The sequence below is a fragment of the Monodon monoceros genome, unplaced genomic scaffold (genome assembly GCF_005190385.1).
Source record: "Monodon monoceros isolate NGI ecotype Baffin Bay Population unplaced genomic scaffold, NGI_Narwhal_1 Super_Scaffold_5, whole genome shotgun sequence".
Classification (NCBI taxonomy): Eukaryota; Metazoa; Chordata; class Mammalia; order Artiodactyla; family Monodontidae; genus Monodon; species Monodon monoceros.
In genome coordinates this window covers 79,664,946-79,684,547 of record NW_021703782.1, presented here as the reverse complement: position 1 = coordinate 79,684,547, position 19,602 = coordinate 79,664,946, and the positions used below count along the sequence as shown (strand labels likewise).

The 19,602-nt window shown below is 43.1% G+C and overlaps 1 pseudogene; it reads left to right on the top strand.

Annotated features, from left to right (window-relative positions):
- The first annotated feature begins 1,500 nt into the window (after positions 1-1,500).
- On the top strand, positions 1,501-2,356 carry LOC114884395 (annotated as a pseudogene).
- Positions 2,357-19,602: the final 17,246 nt, after the last annotated feature.

Here is a 19,602-nt window from a genome sequence, read left to right as displayed (position 1 = left end):
TTAGCCACCCCTGAAACATGGGTGGCTGAGAGAGGAAGGTGGACTGAGGAAGGGGCCATGATTGAGTCTCTATCAGCTAAACGGTTTTATGGATTCAGGGAACTTGAGAGGTAAGCTCTACCTTTGCTGTACCCCAAACCATATAATCTGGGCTTCTAGTGCTTGTCTAATGCCTAGATCAAGGAAGGAAAGCTTCCAAGAGGTATTCAGGCAGTGTTCCTGATTCATTGAAGGTGCTGAATTTCCAGTTTCCAAGTGGCCATAAGACTCCCCAGAGGGGGCAGTGTATAGGTGGCAACAAGCCATGAACTACACATACCTACAGGGCTCCTGCTGGAGACATCTACCCAAGTTCTTGTCCAAATGAATCTTTAGGGTGTTTTCCAGTTGCCTCTGGTCTAGGTTTTCTGTTGAGCCCCCTGAGTGACATACCAGGTCACTTTCTGTCTCCTCAGAGTCAGACCCTAGACTCCTCCCAGGATAGCTTTCTAAATACCTGGGTTATTTGGGGGCTCTTCCTCAGGCTATGCACCAGACTCTTTGTGGGTCACCTTGCCTGTCCCTTCACATGGAAATTTCCTGATTGCCTCAATGTCATGTGGCCTAGATTCTTCCTTGCTGCTTTGGCCCCTACCACAGAGGGCTGTGAAGGTTCATGTTTGCCCTTTGGCCAAGAATTCCCTGCTAGTTTGCCCTGAGGCTGTATCTGTGCCAGGTGGGCCCAGTGTTGGATGAAGCTCTTTCAAAGGTGGTGCTCCAGCTGCCGCCAGATCTCATTGATAATAGGAAATTCTCTAGCAAGGATGGAGCCTGGTACTTAGGACAGAGAGGCCATGTTGCACTGAGGAACGTTGGGAGCTAGAGGATGAAAGGTTTCCTGAGCTCTTTGGACCGGAAAGAGTTCCAGCTGTTTCTAGAATAAGTGCCAGTCTCAGGGTTGAATTTCTTTTGGGATGAGAGACTGCACTTCATCCTGGGGCTCAGAGAAGGACACTCCACAGGCCCTATCTGGGGTGACAGAATGGGAGAGAGGTTGAAGGTGGGCCTGAGTTAGGGGCTGGGATTGGGGCAGGGTTCAAGATCAGAGGGGGCTGGGGCTGGGGCTGCAATGGGGATATTTTAGCCTGAATATGGACTGGGCCCATTAGGGAATCCACTGAATAAGGCAAAGGGAGACACTAGTGGGGGTCAGCCACCCAAGACCTGGACAGTAGCCCCAGGGACTCACTATGCAGAGAGGGAACACCCTGGAAGAGCTGGCTCCACTTCTGCAAAGAGTCCCTTCAAGTTTTGGGGTTTGGGAACTGCCGAGGACTGCAGCTGCTCTGGTTTGTCTGTGATGCTCCACAAGGCTTGGGAGCCTGTGGTGTCCTGTGTGTCTGCAAGAGACTAAAGTAGCCCCAGCCCTGGTATGATTCCATCCTTCGCGGCTGTTCTCCGGAACAGTAGTCATTTACCTCCGTCCGCTTTCTCTCCCACCTAAGTGCATGCCACCAACCCATGGAAGATTCGATGGACATGGACATGAGTCCCCTGAGGTCCCAGAACTATCTTTTCGTTTGTGAACTAAAGGCCGACAAAGATTATCACTTTAAGGTGGATAATGATGAAAATGAGCACCAGTTATCTTTAAGAACCCTCAGTTTAGGGGCTGGTGCAAAGGATGAATTGCACATTGTTGGAGCAGAGGCGATGAATTATGAAGGCAGTCCAATTCAGGTAACACTGGCAACTTCAAAGATGTCTGTACAGCCAATGGTTTCCCTTGGGGGCTTTGAAATAACACCACCTGTGGTCTGATGGTTGAAGTGTGGTTCAGGGCCTGTGCATTATTAGTGGACAGCATTTAGTAGCTGTGGAGGAAGCTGCAGAGTGAGAAGATGAAGAGGAGGAGGATGTGACACTCCTAAGTATATCTGGAAAGTGTTCTGCCCCTGGAAGTGGTAGCAAGTTTCCACGGAAAAAAGTAAAACTTGCTGCTGATGAAGATGACGATGATGATGCCGATGACGATGATGATGACTTTGACGATGAGGAAGCTGAAGAAAAAGCTCCAGTAATCTGTACAAGATACGCCAGCCAAAAGTGCACAAAAATCAAACCAGAATGGAAAGGACTCAAAACCATCAACACCAAGATCAAAAGGTCAAGAATCCTTCAAAAAACAGGAAAAGACTGCTAAAACACAGAAAGGACCTAGCTCTGTAGAAGACATTAAAGTAAAAATGCAAGCAAGTATAGAAAAAGGTGGTTCCCTTCCCAGAGTGGAAGCCAAGTTCATCAGTTAAGTGAAGAATTGTTTCCGGAAGGCTATTCAAGATCTCTGGCAGTGGAGGAAGTCTCTTTAAGAAAATAGTTTAGGGACTTCCCTAGTGGTACAGTGGTTAAGAATCCACCTGCCAATGCAGGGGACACGGGTTCAAGCCCTGGTCCGTGAAGATCCTACATGCCGTGGAGCAACTAAGCCCATGCACCACAACTATTGAGCTCGTGCTCTAGAGCCCACGAGCCACAACTACTGAGCCTGCGTGCCTCGACTACTGAAGCCCACGCACCTAGAGCCCATGCTCTGCAACAAGAGAAGCCACCACAATGAGAAACCCATGTTCCGCAATGAAGAGTAGCCCATGCTCACGACAACTAGAGAAAGCCCGCACACAGCAACAAAGACCCAACGCAGCCAAAAATAGATGATAATAGATAGATAGATAGATAGATAGAGAAAGAAAATAGTTGATATCTGGCTGTCCTTTTTATAATGAAGAGTGAGAACTTTCCCTACCATGTCTGATAAATATTGTCCAGGTTCCATTGCCAAGAATGTGTTGTCCAAAATGCATGTTTAGTTTTTAAAGATGGAACTCCACCCTTTGCTTGGTTTTAAGTATGTCTAGAATGTTATGATAGGACATAGTAGTAGTGGTGGTCAGACAAATGAAAATGGTGGGGAGATAAAAATATACATGTGAAATAAACTCAGTATTTTAATAAAGTTAAAAAAAAGTTCTAGAAGATTTCATTGGTAGTCTGCCTCAGTTGCTTAGGAAGTGTCCCTCCTCCTTTTCTCTCTGCTCCATAATTTGGAAATGCACTCTTTTTGTGACTTGTATCTCCTGGAGCTCCTGCAGATCAGGGCTGAGGAAGAGAAGCTACCTCCTCAGTGCACCTGCTTGCCAAGTCCACCAGAGACAGGACTCTGAGGGAGGGGAGCACTCAGGCGGAGGAGCTGTGGAAGGCAAAAGGACACAGAGGAAGCAGCAGCTTCCCAACCTCCCCAGACATCAGAAGATCAGCTTCTACAGTCACTCTATCATGATCCTCCCAGCAGGGATCTTGCCGCAAACTGTTATCATCAAGAAGCTTGTCCAGATGGCTGCAAAAGACAGGATGTATGCTGCAGCTGGGAGCAGAATGAGGATAGGAGGGCCCAGCAGGCCTGGCAGGAGTCATGTTCCCTACATCACTGACTTCAAGATGCTTCTTTTTTTCTTCAAGGAGGGTGCTTCTTTCAACTTCCCTTCCCTATAGGATTACCCTCTCATGTCAACCTCGGCTGCACGGGGGCCCTGCAGTCACAGAGGCCATGCTAGGAAGAGGGGGAAGGAAAGAAGTAGAAGAGCTTCATCAATACCTGCTTTTCCAAAGAGTCAACAGGTCCCATGTCACGTGTGCTCCTTTCTGGCAAACTCTCCAAGCTGGGAAAGAAGGAGATTTGGTCACATGCGGTGAAGGTAGGAGCAAAGGATCTTATAGGAGGCTGAGCAAAACTGTCCTCTGGGGGAGGCTTTTGGGAGACTAGACTCCAAGAGCCCCAAGCATTATTGTACAAGGTCAAACAGTCAGTGACAACAATAGACAGGCTCAGGGATGGAATAGCATTTTATACTTTATCCCATCTGATCCTCATAACCACACTGTGAGGGATGAAAGTCAAGTGTATCTCAAGGAGGAATCTGAGCCTTAGGAAAATTAAACAATTTGTCCCAAAACAGGACCCAAAAGGTCTGCCTCCAGATACCCATTCCACCGTGTCTCACACTGCCACCTAGTGGTCAAAACCCACAGGCCCGCTCCACCATTCTTCCATTCCCAGGGATGGACCTAGCAGGGAACTGGAGAAGTGTTCTTGGTTCTGACTCCTTCCTATGACTCTCCCTGCTGAGAGCTTTGTTTTCTAAGAGTGATGAGCTCTAGCAGCTGACATCCTTAGAGACTGTGGATGTGGACCTGGGTCTTACGGAAAGGAGAGATTAAGGTTAACCCTTGAGAGCTCTGGACTGGATAGGCAGAACCTTACCCACAAAATGCTCCCTCTTTGCTCCTCTTCTTCCCTGCACTGATGCTGCAAAACAAAAAAGGAATGAGGGGCTTGGCCTCAATTCTTATTCTCCTCTCTTTAGGCAGATCATAATTCACGAATAAATCTTTCTACTTTGCATTAACAGAGTTCTAATTTACTTCTCTTTTATTCATTTATAAAGTGGATAAAAATATTATTTTCTTGAAAACCTTGCAGAAAGGTCTTCTGTGTGGGATCCACAGTTGATTTTCTTCAGTTAGTGGACTGACCTCTCCTGAGGAAGGGGACAAAATCTCAGGTAGGATTTGCTCCAGAAGGTGAGGTTCTGCTCCCTGAGGACAGCACTGGGGCTCCAGCATCTGATTAGAAGCTTTCAGAAGGTCAGCATTGCTATTCAGATCAGCCCTAACACAGAGGAACGGCTTCGCCAAGACACCTGGATGGGGGGTGGGGCTGGGCAATGACCGATGAACCAGTGTTGAGGACTCCATTCTTCGTCAGTTTTTCTGAACTCTCTTAATAATCCAATCCATGGCTCCTGAATTGCGTGATTGGGTTTTTTTTTTTCCCCAGACCTCGCTACAACACCAAACAGATGGTCTGTGGGTATTGGATAAAGTCCCTAGATGCTATACTCTAGCTCCTCCCTGCCCACAAAGATGATATTCTCTTCTTTCCTCAGAGTTCCCATCTCAGTTGTCTCTCTGGGCCAACATAATTTAGAAAACTGGGAAGAGGGGCAGGAAAAAAATAAAACTCAGTTACCGCTGGGGGCTCGTCTTCAGTTTCTCTAGGGTGGTGGTGGGGGGGCTGGGGGGACAAAGAGTGTAGGTGGACTATAGCCTCTTAGCCTAGCAGGTCCCTCAACACTTTCTAAATCCTTCTACCCTTCTCTGGGCCTTTTTTATTCTCTACTCCATCTTTTCATCATATCACATATATATCTTATGATATTTCCTGTTTCTTCCACCTAAAACCTAGATATTAACTGGGTCCTTCTTTACCCCTGGGAGATCTCAACTTGAATCTCACCAGTTCCACAGCTTTTGAAACTCTGAAGTTCTCCTGTAATTTTTTGTTCATTTCCAGGGATTTACGCTGAAGTCTTTAACTCCAGCTTCTCCGCATAATCTGTTTTTGCCTTGCATCAACACAGACATACAACTCACCCCTGTCCCCTTCAACATTTCCCGAAAAATCCATTTTCATATAAAAGAATTAGTGAGCAATGCAGCCTTTTTAAAAGATAGTGTGGGAGTGACCCAAGGGAGAGAGGCCCATGGCATACACCATGGTAAACAACTTAAAAATCCTCTCTGATTAATTCCTTTCCTCTCGAAGTCCCTTTTGTGTTGCTCTGCCCCTAAGGGCTCTCAACTCACCCTAATTCACCCCTGCAGTGTCCCACCCTGCTGGTCCTGGTTCCTCTCTCCTCTCTCCCAGGCACCTCCCCTTTCCCCAGCATTATAATGCTTCTCCTTTATTACACAGAGCAATTCCCCTCTCCTAAAGCCCTGCCCCAACCTGCACATTCAAACCCATCCTAGTTTGAAGAGTAGGAGAGGCCTTCTCTTTAAGCTGTTCCAACTTTTAAAGAGAGCAGTTGGAGTTATATATGAAAATATATTAATTTTGAATCATGCCTATGGTTACTTCTATGAAGGATTTCTTGATTTTTCTATCTACTTTTTACATTTCTACCAAACTCTTTATTGAAATCTCAGTATTTTTTTTCATTTGAGATCAGGCATTTCATGTAACTTTTCAAATTTTCTATTTTTTTACAGCTTTACTGAGGTACAGTTGTTTAAAATGTACAATTTGGTGAGTTTTGACGTATAAATATACCAGTGAAACCACCACAACAATCAAGAAGTTGAGAAAATCAACCAATTTTCTATAAAACAAGTAAGTTCCAGTCAAGAAGTCCAACTGATAAGCCATAGTATATATTCCCATACTGGTGGATTCATATGAGATTGAGCAGGTGTGACCCTGCAGAGGCCAGAGGTGCAGAGATGGGAAGCACAAAGTTATACAGTGGACATTGGGACTGACGGTTAGTGGGGCCACTGCTGCTTCCACCCCTTGGTTCCCAGGCCATCTATCCTTCCTGCTGGGGCACACGCACCTATAGGGGGTCTCTGATTTAACAAATGCACTGCATCCTGAAGAATGGCACTCTATTCTTACAGAGTGCCTAGTACATTGGTTGTGCCTTTAGAAGGGCATTTCAGCATTCTGTGAGGCTGGCCGCCTCCAGGTGCATTATGTGATATCAAGCTGTGCATCCCACGACCATGGGCTATTCCCATACCTTGTTTACTGGTCATATGCTGTGCTTGGTGGGATTCCATGCCTATGGATTGGGCAAGTCTCATGACCATAGGGGGTCAAAAGTAATAGGATGAAGATAATGGGAATCGTCTTGAGAAAATAGAGGGTGTCAGTGTACAATAATAGGCAAGATGAGTGGTAAAGCAAAGGGAAAGAAAAAGGATTCTGTAGAACCAGAAAGCTCATCTTGTTCTGTCATCTTGGATAGAAGCTAACTACTTCCGAAGTCTGCAAATTTTGGAAAATTCCTAAGAGTCCTCTGTCTGAGGTCTAATGGAATGGATGGCTTGTAGTCCAGAGAACGTGATGTATGTCTTTTCAGTTGGCAAACACGTATCCAAGGATTAACACTTTGGAGTTTCATGCTATGTCAATTGTTAATAGTGGCTGATGAGACCCTTTCTATTGAGGCTCAAGGGCAGTTTTCCTCTGATGCCTTTCCCAGATATCAAACCTCCATATTTCAGATCATGCAGAGGCTACGTAGGTGGGTGTTTTGGAAATTGCTAAAAACAAAGCCAAAAAAAAAAAAAAGTTTCAGCTACTACCTTTCCTTCTTGTATGCCCGTTTCTTTCACAAATCTCCTCAAGGCGGGGCGTGGGGGCGAGCCATTTCTTAATCATATCTGTCTTCCTTCTATTTCTCCAGAGATCCACAAAGGGCGGGTGCAGGTAAATATTTAGAAAAAGACGTTGAATCTCATGGCATCGTGCCCGCCTTACTAGCAGTGGGCTTGCTCTCAGCCAGCCGCTGCTCGTTCTTTCCGCGTGTCCAGCCTGGTGGATCTGTGCCGTGGCATGCACTGCCTCAGTCCTGAGAGCCTGGCCACATTCCAGGGCAGGACTCGCTGCTTGATGAAGCCAGAGGAATGCCTGCAGCAGATGAGCACGTCCCCAGCCAGGGTGCGAACGGTAGTGAAGTCACTGCCGCTTCCTGTGAGGGGTCAAGTGCCATGACCCCAACAGGAAGATGCTCGTGGCTACGTTAATAGAATCAGATTTTCCAGAATGCAGAGGCCTAGCATCTTACTCTATCCAGGGTCATCACCATTGGAGGGTCGATTTTTTCTCTTCCTTTGACTTCTAACATCGTGAGACTGCATTTGTAAGGAAAGGTTTTCTTGTAGCCTCACGTGCTCAACAGTGGAATGGGCCGCCATGGGGAGTTTGAGTTCCCTGCCTGGGGTGCTGGATACCATCTTGGCAGAGATGTGTGGAGGTGGGGAAGAGGACTCCCAGCCCCCAAGATGCTATGAGTCTCTGGTGCCCATTGTCCCTAGGATGCTGCCAGAGGTACGCAGTCTGATGCAGATTTTGCAATGCAGCTTTGAGGTTAGTGATGCAAGTTCATTGAGTAGAAAACGTGGCTGGTGAGATGGACCCCAGGCTGCTGCTTGGGCTCCAAGGGCCTGACTCACGCCTCACAGCCCCTGCGAGCGTTTCAGACCAAAGCAATGTTGTCTCTCGTTCCTCTTCCTCCGTTCATCCCGTCAAGGTGGGCGGCTGGTCTTCAGCCCTCCTCTCCTTGATTCCACACAACGCCCCTGGGAAACCTCAGCCACACCTGGCTTCAACCCCTGCCTCTGTGATGATAAATCCTAATGCTGTGTCTCCAGCCTTGACCTCATCCCTTAGCGAACAGACTCACGTAACCAGCAATTTATGGGACATCTTCATATCGTCTGTCCTACATCTTAAACTCGATGTGTCCCAAACTAAGATGTCTCCTCCTACCTTCAAACCTGACAACCCTCACCGAGCCAGCCACCCCATACAGGAACCTTCCTCCACCTCCCTCTCAAGTCCACTTCTCCCTTGTGTCCACAGCCTATGTGTTCCACCCTACAGTGCCTCTTTTTATCAGCCTTTTTTATCCCAGTTCTGTTGCCACTGATTTCATTATCTCTTTCCTGGGCTTTATTGCGTGGCCTCGTGGCTGGTCCCTTTGTCCCAGCTCCCTCTTTTCTAAGCACCACACTCTATGTTAGGTGGGTCTGTAAATGGACAAAACAACTTTAGAAAACTAGCACTGTCTATTCAAGTGATATATGCATACCCTATGACCCAACAATTCCACTCCTAGATAGGTACACAACAGATGGATAAAAGCACCCATAAAAGCACCAGAAGTCATGTGCAAGAAGGTTTATAGCCCCAAACTGGAAACTAAATGTTGCCCATTAATAATTGTGATACCTTCATACAATGGGATATTAACATAAAGATAACTAACAAACTACTTTTATGTATAGCAACATGGATGAGTCTTGAAAACATTGCTTTGAGTGAAAGAAGCCAAATGCAAGAAAATAGGGGAAAATAATTTATGGTGTTAAAATCAGGTTAGTGCTTTCTCTTGTGATTGGGTAGTTCCTGAAAGGGGGCCAAAAGGGATTTCTGGAGTTTTTAGTAATGATTTCTTTCTTTAGCTGGGTGCTATTTACACAGGTGTGGTCAGTTAGTGAAAATGTTTACACTTTTCTATATGTATGCTATCCTTCAATAAAAAGTTTACTAACACCCTCCCACCCACCTACACACCAAAACAAAATTCTTTCCATGTTCCTCATAACCAGCAGAAACATTTCCAAACCCTGGCAGTACATTCAGTGTTCTCTGTGGTATGACCCAGGGCATCTCCTTCCTGTCTATGACATGTGTGCCATCTACACTAGGTCACGCCCCGTCTTCCTTGCACGTCTCTGTGCCCTTGCTTTGATAGTTCCTTCAGCCTGGAATTCCTCTCTCTATCTGTCCCTATGCTGCAAGTGCCATCTCTGCGAGGCCTGCCTTGATTTCTCAGGCCAAACATCTCTCCTGGGCTTGCATTCCCATGGCATGCTGCTTTTCCCTCTCTCAGGGCCCTTAGCTCTGTCTGCTTACATGTGTTTCCTTGACTGGTGGTAAACCTCCGAGGTAGTAGGAACAGTGTCTCCTTCACCTTTGTAAAATTTCCTGGAGTCAGTGCTGTGCTTGCTACAGTGCTTGAGCTAACGAATATCGAATGCGTGCTCTGAGTTAAGCCTCAGAGCCTCAGTCTGCGTGCTCTGAGTTAAGCCTCACTGCCAGAAAGCCAAGACATCCAGCTTGCCTGCAAAAAGATTTTGCCAAGAGCCAAGTCCCTTTGCAAGTAAGCACATCCTGCCATCCTTTATTGGCTGCTGACAGCCGAGCAGATGTAAATGTGTTGTGCAGCGTTGTGGGCGTGTCCAATTAGACTCGGTGAGACTGAGCAGCCCCACTAACATGAATGAGCCATGCAAATATGTGGTTAATGACCATGTCGCTCCGTGTCAATTCTTAATCCCAGATAATTAGTAGATAGATAATTGGTGGAAGAATGGGAGGTGCTGATGGATGTCCCATCACTTGGGTGAAGCTAATGATCCTCTATGGATTAAGACCCACCCTCTGTAAGTGTTGATGGCTCCTATTTGAAATGCTCCTTTTGAAAGGACCTAGATCCAAGACTAGGTGTCAGGAACTCCAGAGTGGGGCATTAGCATCAGTACTAATTACCTGGGTTGCTTCCGTGGAAGGTAGGTGGATGGGCCCCACTGCTGCCAGCCTAGTGCAGGCAGCTCAGAGTCCTGTACTGCCCCTGACCTGTTGGGTAATCTTGAGTAGGTCCTTTCTCCTTTCTTGGTTTTGCCATTTGTCTAATGGCAAAGGGTGGAAGGAATGGGGTGGACATGCTGACTCGAGAACCCATTGTAGACGAGAGTCTCCCTACTCTGCTCCTTCTTGGCTATGTCAGAGGCATGGTTAGTTGGTCTGGATGTCAGGGTGCTGTGAAGGGGACGTTCTGGGGGTGAAAGCAGACATCTAAGATGTGTGCTGACAGTATCTTACTGTGTGCATGGTGACCCTGGAGTTGCATATCCTGGCAGCCCTGGGTTCAAGAACTTTTACGTGTAACATTTAACAAACCATTAATGCTCAAGAGAATGGAACTTAAAGGAAGCTCTGCCATGGAACTGGGTGTAGAGGAATGAGCACTCGACTAGAAGTCAGGAGGCTAGTTTTGAGGCTGTTACCGAAGGTGGTTAGATCACAATCTCTCTGAGCTTCAGTTAGTGAGAAATTTATATAGATGTGGATCTAAGACTTCTGAATCCAAGTCCAGTCATCTTTAAAAACTGTTTTTGGCGAAATATATCATCCATATAAAAGAAGGAAGTGATGCACTACACATCATCGTCATCATCAAATGAGCATCCTTGAAGCCACCACCCAGCCTAAGAGATCAGAATAGACCCCTTAGGTTCCTCTCCCCTTTTGCTTCCTAATTCCTCCCCGCCCAGGATAATCACTAACATAATTTTGTGCTAATCATCCCCGTGTATTTCTTTAGTTACAACGTGATGGTATAGAGGACTGACATTCAGCCAGTTGCTCAGGTACAGTATTTCCCATTGTTTACAGCTGGTGTCTGTTTTGGTTGGCTGGGCACCCACTCTGATTGGTTGGTGCCTGGCTGAATAGTCAGCAAATATTTCTAATATCACTCCTATATGTATAGATCCCTAAACAAGAAAGGTATTGTTTAGTCTCATCCATTTAGCACTTTCTATGACTGAAATAATAAGGCATATATTCCTCTGTGACTTTTCTTTTTTTATGTTAAATATTTTGTTTTTGAGATTCACCCATGTTGATGTTTGTAGCTGTAGTTCATTCATTTTCACTTGTAGTGAAATTTCACAAGTAGTATTGCATTGTATGAATAGACCACAATTTATTTATGCACTCTGATGTTGATAGACATTTGTGGGGTTTTTTTCAGCTATTTACAATTGACGAACACACTGTTGTGAAAATTCTTGTACATATCTTCTGGTGTACAATGGCAGGATGTGCTGCATTTATGTTTATGTCCTCTTTTTCCATAATTAATTGTATTTATTTGAGCCTTCTCTCTCAATCTCTTTCCCTTTTGATTAATCTCATCAGGAGTTTGTCTATTTTATTAAGCTTTTCAAAAATACAGATTTTACTTTGTTGATATCTCTATATTGTATTTTTATATTTTATTAATTCTTTCTCTTATCTTTATTATCTTCTCCTTTCTTTGGATTTATTACTTTATGATTTCTAATTTCTTATGTTAGATTGCTTAGCTAATTAATTTTGAAAATGTTCTTTTTAAGGTAAATATTAAGGCTATAATTTTCCCTCTAGATAGCACTTTAGCTCTCTCCCTCAGGTTTGATATGCCATATTTTATTTATGGTTTGATCTTAAATATCTTACTATTTCTATTAAGACTTCTTCTTTGAGTTGTTTAGAATTGTTTTAAATTTTCCAAACATGTAGGGTTCTTTAGTTTTCTTTTTTTTTATCTTTAGTTATTTTTGTTGTTGTTGTTATTGTTAACTTAAGTGCATGGTCAGAGGTTACGGTCTGACACCAATCTTTTGAGGCTTGTTTTATGGGTTAGCACCTGGTCAATACTTATAGATGTTCCATGTGTGCTAACAAAAATGTTTTCTTCTATTGTTGGGTTCCCTATTCCTTGAATGACGTTAGGCTTGTTAATTGAGCTGTTCAAATATTCCCTATGCTTATTGATATTTTTGTTTGTTTGATCTATTATTATTGAGAGAGATGTGTTTACTGTGATGGTGTATTTTATTTTATTATTTATTTATTTATTATTGAAGTATAGTTGAATTACAATGCTGTGTTAATTACTGCTGTACAGCAAAGTGACTCAGTTATACATCTATCTATCTATCTATATATATATACATACACATTCGTTTTCATATTCTTTTCCATTATGGGTTATCACAGGATATTGAGTATAGTTCCCTGTGCTATACAATAGGACAGTGTTGTTTTTCCATTCTATATAAACAAGTTTGCATCTGCTAATTCCAAATTCCCTATCCAACCCTCTCTCACCCCCTCCCCCTTGGCAATCACCAGTCTATTCTCTATGTCCCTGATTCTGTTTGTTTCATAGATAGTTTCATTTGTGTCATCTTTTAGATTCCACATATACATGATATCATATGGTATTTGTCTTTCTCTTCCTGACTTACTTTGCTTAGTATGATAACCTCTAGTTGCATCCGTGTTGCTTCAAACAGCATCATTTCATTGTTTTTTATGGCTGAGAAATGTTCCGTTGTGTGTGTGTGTGTGTGTGTGTGTGTGTGTGTGTGTATATATATATATATATATATATATATATACATACACTACATCTTCTTCATCCATTCATCTGTCGATGGACATTTAGGTTGTTTTCATGTCTTGGCTATTGTGAATAGTGCTGCTATGAACATTGGAGTACATGTATCTTTTCAAATTATAGTTTTGTCTGGATATATACCCAGGAGTGGGATTGCTGGATCATAGGGTAATTCTATTTTTAGTTTTCTGAGGAACCGCCATACTGTTTTCCACAGTGACTGCACCAACTGACATTCCCACCAACAGTGTAGGCGGGTTCTGATGGTGTATTTTAATTCTGCCAACTTTTGTTCTATATATATATTTTTATTGGAGTATAGTTGCTTTGCACTGCTGTGTCAGTTTCTGCTGTACAGCAAAGTGAATCAGCCACATGTATACATATATCCCCTCTTTTTTGGATTTCCTTCCCATTTAGGTCACCACAGAGCACCGAGTAGCGTTCCCTGTGCTATACAGTACGTTGTCATTAGTTACCTATTTTACACATACTAGTGTATATATGTCAATCACAATCTCCCAATTCATCCCACCCCTGCCTTTTCCCCCTTGGTATCCATATGTTTGTTCTCTATGTCTGTGTCTCTATTTCTGCTTTGCAAATAAGATAATCTATACCTTTTTTCTAGATTCCACATATATGCGTTAATATATGATATTTGTTTTTCTCTTTCTGACTTACTTCACTCTGTATGACAGTCTCTAGGTCCATCTACGTCTCTGCAAATGACAAAAATTCGTTCCTTTTTATGGCTGAGTAATATTCCATTGTGTATATGTACCACATCTTCTTTATCCATTCCTCTGTTGATGGATATTTAGGTTGCTTCCATGTCCTGGCTATTGTAAATAGAGCTACAATGAACATTGGGGTGCATATATCTTTTTAAATTATGGTTTTCTCTGGGTAAATGCCCAGTAGTGGAATTGCTTGGTCATATGATAGTACTATTTTTAGTTTTCTAAGGAACCTCCATACTGTTCTCCATAGTGGCTGTATCAATTTACATTCCCACCAACAGTGCAAGAGGGTTCCTTTTTCTCCACACCCTCTCCAGCATTTATTGTTTGTAGATTTTTTGATGATGGCCATTCTGACTGGTGTGAGGTGATACCTCATTGTAGTTTTGATTTGCATTTCTCTAATAATTAGTGATGTTGAGCATCTTTTCATGTGCCTCTTGGCCATCTGTCTGTCTTCTTTGGAGAAGTGTCTATTTATGTCTTCTGCCCATTTTTGGATTGGGTTGGTTTTTTTTTTGACATTGAGCTGCATGAGCTGTTTGTGTATTTTGGAGATTAATCCCTTGTCAGTTGCTTCATTTGCAAATATTTTCTCCCATTCTGAGGGTTGTCTTTTCATCTTGTTTATGGTTTCCTTTGCTGTGCAAAAACTTTTAAGTTTCATTAGGTCCCATTTGTTTATTTTTGTTTTTATTTTCATTACTCTAGGAGGTGGCAAAAAAGATCTTGCTGCGATTTATGTCAAAGAGTGTTCTGCCTATGTTTTCCTCTAAGAGTTTTATAGTGTCTGGCCTTATATTTAGGTCTTTAATCCATTTTGAGTTTATTTTTCTGTATGGTGTTAGGGAGTGTTCTAATTTCATTCTTTTACATGTAGCTGTCCAGTTTTCCCATCACTATTTATTGAAGAGGCTGTCTTTTCTCCATTGTATATCCTTGCCTCCTTTGTCATAGATTAGTTGACCATAGGTGCGTGGGTTTATCTCTGGGCCTTCTATGCTGTTCCATTGATCTATATTTCTGTTTTTGTGCCAGTACCATACTGTCTTGATTACTGTAGCTTTGTAGTATAGTCTGAAGTCAGGGAGCCTGATTCCTCCAGCTCCGTTTTTCTTTCTCAAGATTGCTTTGGCTATTTACGGTGCGCGGGCCTCTCACTGTTGTGGCCTCTCCCATTGCGGAGCACAGGCTCTGGACGCGCAGGCCTGGCAGCCATGGCTCACGGGCCCAGCCGCTCCGCGGCATGTGGGATCCTCCCAGACCGGGGCACAAACCCGTGTCCCCTGCATCAGCAGGCGGACTCTCAACCACTGTGCCACCAGGGAAGCCCTCCTGTTTCCTTCTATATTCACACCCACTTCACTCCCAACTGCACCCTCTCCTTAACCCTTGGCAATCTCTGAGCTGTTGTTCTCCATTACTATATCTTTTTCATTTCAATAATGTTATATAAATGCAATCATACAGCATGTTACCTATTGGAATTGGCTTTTTTCACTCAGCATAATTCTCTGGAGGTTATTCCAAGTTGTTGTGTGTATTGGTAGTTTATTCCTTTTTATTGCTAAGTGTTATTCCATGATACAGGTGTACCAAAGTTTAACTATTTACCCATTGAAAGACATCTGTTATTTTTTCAGAACTTTCGCTATTACGAATAAGCTGCTATAAATATTCATATACAGGTTTTAGTGTGAACATAATGTTTATTTCTCTGGGATAAATGCCCAGGAGTGCAATTGCTGAGTCACATTGTTGTTATATGTTTAGCTTTATAAGAAACTGCCAAACTGTTTTCTAGAGTGGCAGTACTATTTCACATTCCTGTCAGCATTTTATGAATGATCCAGTTTCTTTGACTCCTTGCCAACATTTGGTGTTGTCGCTGTTTTTTTTTTTATTATAGCCGTTGTGATAGGTATGCAGTGATATTTCATTGTGGTTTTAATTTGCATTTCCCTAATGGCTAATGATGTTGAACATCTTTTCATGTGTTTATTTGTCACCTATGTATCCTCTTTGGTGCAATATCTCTTTTGTCCATTTTCTAGTTGGATTGTTTTCTTACTGTTGAGTTTGAGAGTTGTATATATATTCTACATATGAATCTTTTGTCAAATATGTGATTTGAAAATATTTTCTTCTGGTTTGTGGCTTGTCTTTTCTTCCTTTTAACAGGATCTTTCCTAGACAAATGTTTTTAACTTTAACAAAGTCCTATTTAGCAATTTTTTTTCTCTTATGCATTGTGCTTTGATGTCAAGTCTAAGAACTTTTTGCTTGCCTAGTCCTACATCCCAAAGATTTTCTCCCATGTTTTTTTCTAAAAGTTCTGTAGTTTTACATTTTATGTTTAAGTCCATTATCCATTTAAAGTTAATTTTTGCATAAAGTATGAGATTTAGGTTGAGGGTTTTTTTTTGTTTTTTGACTGTGGATGTCCAGTTGCTCCAGCACCATTTGTTGAAAAGGGTATCTTTCCTCTGTTGGATTGCTTTTTTTTTTTTGCGGTATGCGGGCCTCTCACTGTTGTGGCCTCTCCCGTTGCGGAGCACAGGCTCTGGACGCGCAGGCTCAGCGGCCATGGCTTACGGACCCAGCTGCTCTGCGGCATGTGGGATCTTCCCGGACCGGGGCACGAACCCGTGTCCCCTGCATCGGCAGATGGACTCTCAACCACTGCACCACCAAGGAAGCCCCGATATTTCTATATATTACAAAATGATGACCATGATAAGACTAGTTACCATCTGTCACCATACAGAGTTATAATATTATTGACGCTATTATCTTTTTTCTGTTTTCTTGAGGTGGAAGCTTAGGTCATTGATTTGAGATTTTTCCATTTTTCTAATGTATGCCTTTAGTGATATAAATTTCCCTCTTAGCAGTTCTTTTGCTATTTCCCACAAGTTTTGACATGTTGTATTTTCATTTTCATTCACTTCCATTGGTAATTTTTTTTTCCCCTGAGACTTTCTCTTTTACCCATGGACTATTTAGAAATGTGCTGTGCAGTTTCCAAGTATTTAGAGATCTTCTTGTTATCTCTCTCAGAGAACTTTGGAGAGCTAAGTCTGTATGATATCAGTTCTCTTAAATTTATTGAGGTTTGTTTTTATGGCCCAGGAGATGGTCTATTCTGGCACATCTTCCATAGGCATTTGAATAGCAGGTGTATTCTGCTGTTATTGGGTGGAGTGTTCTACAAATGTTGACTACATCCTCTTGTATGATGGTATCACTGAGTTGTTCTATATCTTTGCCAATTTTCTGTCTACTTGTTCTATCAATTATTGAGAGAGGGTTGTTGAAGTCTCCAGTTATAATTGTGAATTTGTTTCTTTCTCATTTCAGTTCTATCAGTTTTGCTTCACATATTTTGTAGCTCGGTTGTTTGGTGCATACACATTTAGGATTGCTAAGTGTTGTTGGTGGGTTTACCCTTTTGTCATTAGGTAAAGTCCTTCTCTGTTCCTAGGAATTTTCTTTGTTCTGAAGCCTACTTTACCTGATATTAATAGAGCCCTCCTGTTTTGTTTGATTAATGTTTTTATGATATATATTTTTGATCCTTTTACTTTCAACTTGCCTGTATTGCTATATTAGAAGTAAGTTTCTGATAGATAGCTATGTTAACTTCCTATAGCTGCTAAAACTAATTACCACAGACTTGGTGACCTAAAACACCACATATTTATTCTCTCACAGTTCTGGAGGTCAGAAGTCCAAAATCAGTTTCACTGGGCTAAAATCAAGGTGTTGGCAAGGCTAGCACCTTCTTGAGGCTCCAGGAGAGAATCTGTTCTTTGTCTCTTCCAACTTCTAGAGGTTGCTAGTATTCCTTGGCTCATGGCCACATCATTCCGATCTCATGCTCTCGTTGTCACATCTCCTATTTCTGTGTTAAATCTCCCTCTCCCCCTCTCTTATAAGGACATTGGTGATTACATTTAGGACCTACCTGGACAATCCAGGATAATCTCCCCATTTCAAGATTCTTAACTTAATCACATTAAAGACCCTTTTGCCATAAGGTAATATTTGCAGGTTCCAGGGATTAGGACCTGGGTGTCTTTGTGGACCGTCATTCATTTTACCACAACAGCATGTAATTGGGTCCATGCTCCCCACTTGGCCATTGTTGGTGTGGGTGTGGGTGGGTCACAGTTTTTCTGTGGTGTTTGACTGGAGTAGTTTTCTGTCTTGCTGGGCTGTCCTTTTCCTGCTTGTTTGGCTGAGGAGAGCAGGCTTTTGGGAGGCATTTTTGTCTGTGCCCTTTGGTGTTTTCAGGTTGCCAGTTTCTTCAGCTTCAAGTCTGGGATATAAGGCAAAAAGAAAATGTGTTAAAAAAAAAAAAGAAACAAAAAGAAACGAAAAACAAACAAAAAAGAAATAGAAAATGCACTTTATTCACCCTTATCCTGAGTATGTATACCTTTGGAAACCCCAACTTTTGTATAGTCTCCTTGTACATTCTCAACCTAAAATAGGCCCTAGATTTTTTTTTTCTTTGGCTGCGTTGGGTCTTCGTTGCTGCGCATGGGTTTTCTCTAGTTGCAGCAAGCAGGGCAACTTTTCGTTGCAGTGTGTGGGCTTCTCATTGCGGTGGCTTCTCTTGCTGCAGAGCATGGGCTCTAGGCGCGCAGGCTCAGTAGTTGTGGCTCGTGGGCTCAGTAGTTGTGGTGCACGGGCTTAGTTCCTCTGCAGCATGTGGGATCTTCCCTGACCAGGGCTCAAACCGGAGTCCCCTGCATTGACAGGCAGATTCTTAACCACTGCGCTACCAGGGAAGCCCCAGCAATGCATTTTAAAAGACATTTCATCCAGATATTTTAGTTGTTTCCATTGGAAAGTTCTTTAAGGGTGTTTGGTGCTCGTTGCTGATGGAAACAGACGTTCCAGTGTTTTTTCCACCAAGATGTCTGTACCCACATCTCAAAGTGTCAATGTTACCCAGGACCTTGATCTTGATACAGTTTGTGGGCCTTTTATAGGGTCAGGGAAATCATTACTCTCACTATAATGGAAAAGATTGGAGGAACGGATTTTTATTTTATTTCATTTTCCCCCCAGCTTCATTGAGATATAATTAACATATAATTGGAGGAACAGATTTTAGAGTCCCCTTGACAAGTCCTGTCGACTTATCCTGGCAAAAGCAAGACACAAATCCCTTTATTATGCTAGCACAGCATCCCTTTCTTTTGATAACATCTTCCTGATTTTGCTTTGTGGAAATCCCCACCCTCCTTCAATGGGTATGGTCGTGATTGGACTATCTGTTGGTCAATATACCCTGTCCCCTGCTAGCCAAGAGGGGTGTGTGATACCAGAGGGATCAGTCAGGCAGTCTCCCTGGAGTTTGAATGTGAGTTCAAATTACTGACAACCTGATTCATCCTGACAGTGACACTCAGAAAAGCTCATCTATTAGCTGCTGCCCTGAATTCTGTCCTTTTTTTAAAAATATATATATTAATTAATTAATTTATTTATTTATTTTGGGCTGTGTTGGGTCTTCGTTTCTGTGCGAGGGTTTTCTCTAGTTGCGGCGAGCGGGGGCCACTCTTCATCGCCGTGCATGGGCCTCTCACTGTCGCGGCCTCTCTTGTTGCGGAGCACAGGCTCCAGACACGCAGGCTCAGTAGTTGTGGCTCACGGGCCCAGTTGCTCCGCGGCATGTGGGATCCTCCCAGACCAGGGCTTGAACCCGTGTCCCCTGCATCGGCAGGCAGATTCTCAACCACTGCGCCACCACGGAAGCCCCAATTCTGTCCTTTTTAAGACCTGATTCCTCAGCTTTCCCTTCTGTTCTGTGAACCTCTCCATCTGTTTTTTCAACTGTGTTTGGACATCCCTCCAGAATGGGGAGTTTTTTATTGCCTGAGCCAGCCAGTATCACCCTTGTCTACCTCTGACTCTTTGAAGCTTCTTCCTTTTATTGACTGAAGTCTGTTGCTACATGGCATTGATGCTATCAGTGTGCCCCTCTTGCAGCATCCCTGTCCTGGAAACTA